This window comes from Geospiza fortis, unplaced genomic scaffold (assembly GCF_000277835.1).
Source record: "Geospiza fortis unplaced genomic scaffold, GeoFor_1.0 scaffold55, whole genome shotgun sequence".
Classification (NCBI taxonomy): Eukaryota; Metazoa; Chordata; class Aves; order Passeriformes; family Thraupidae; genus Geospiza; species Geospiza fortis.
Window position 1 is genome coordinate 6781817 of NW_005054308.1, and position 1813 is coordinate 6783629.

Here is a 1813-nt window from a genome sequence, read left to right on the forward strand (position 1 = left end):
AAGAAAATAGTTTCTGAAGTTTTCCATTATTCTCCCAGTTTTATTTTCAAAAGATTATGAAAGATATAGATTTGGCTCCTTCTTAAACTGCTGGGGACAAACAGGAAGATAACAGGAGTTATCTCCGAGAGCCATTCTCATTTTTGATGTCTCTCACCACATGTTCTTGATCTCTGTTCTGGGAGATCAAATCTTTGGGGTTGGCTTTTTGCTGTCTCCAGGGCATGGTCTGGCAGTGCTGAAGTGTTCCCTCATGTGGAATACCCAGAAGTGTCACAGTTCATTCACAAGGATCATGTTCCAGCCCTGGAACAGGATTACTGCTTCTCCTGGTCACCACTGTGACTCTTTAGGGGGACAGAAGGCAGAAATTTGCAGAGCAATGGCCTTGAACCATGCCTTGCACCGGCATTATCAACTCTCCCCACATGGTAGATAAGCAGTGGAATAAACCCACTTCATCCAAAAAACCCCACAGTGGCTCCAGATAAGTACATCTGGTCCAATAATTTCTGTGAACATTTTGTCTGTTACACTCAGGTGTATTCTTTCCACCAGTAACTTCTTTGACTGTGTTGCTAAACACATCTTCCACCTTTTTATTATTCCCCCTTCCCCTTAAACTTATTCCAATAACCAAAATGCAGGAGCACTGTGAAATTGTTTGGATGCATCACACTTCAGAGATACAGCTTTGAAGCAGCAACACTGAAATGGGAATAAATGAAAGCTTTTAAAGAAATAAATTAATTAAATTCAGATTAATATCTTCATATCTGAGAATATGAAGTGGCTTTGATTTTCCAGGTCACATAATTTTCAGATTAATTAGTAGCAATGCTCCTTAATATATCATTTAAACTGATTACAGGAGGCAGAAAATAAGAGCATCTTCACGGGAGTTTAGTGCAGTTTAACTAATATGCTTTCACTTCAAACCTTCAGGTAATTCATCTTAACTTGCTCAGATGTCCTTGTGCACCTCAGCAAGAGAAGATGGATAATCTGGAGGTTTGGGTGATTTCTTGCTCTTTTCCAGCTGCCAGGAACACACCTGTAGCACTGGGATGAACAGAGGGTACCCACCAACAAAAAAGGTGCTGTAATTCTGCTGTGGATTTATGGCTACATCAGGTGCTCTGTGCCTCTGTGCCTGCAGTGACCTCAGGGGTTTTCTGTTCTGTGGTGTGCAGCTGGCAGGGAGCAGCTCCTCACCTTGCAGCAGGGGGAGAGAAAGGTCAGGTTTTCCAGCAGTGTGATACCAAACAGGGCTCCTCACATGTGCTGGATCCTGTGAATCACTAAGCCCAGGGTCCAAAAGAAGATTTCTCTTTAGTCTGATTTTTTTTTTCTTTTAAAGAAATTAACTTTTTTTTTCTCCTTTTTTCCTTCTCCTTACTGTATTGTATTGTCCTAACTCTCCAAGTAGGTAGCAAAGAGGAACTCTAAACTCTCTAAAGCAGCTACAATTAAGCTATGCTTAGGTTAAAAATTAAATATTTCACCTGAGAACACATTTAAAAAAGAAAAAACTGGACCCCTTTTTTACCCTCCTGCTATGATATATGAGAGTGATCATGTCTTATATTTTTCCTGACAGTGGTTATAACATGGCTTCTCTATTTTGCTAGGGGAAAGGGGATTTTTTTTCCAGATAACCACACACCCAGACAGCCATCCTTGAGTGGAATTCTGCTCATGTTCATTACACAGTTTGCACATTGCTTGGTGTGTGTGAAGGGAGGTGGAAGAGAAAGAGGAAGGACAAAGGAAGAAAATAACTGGAGAGAGTGGAAAAATCCAAGAAGAATGT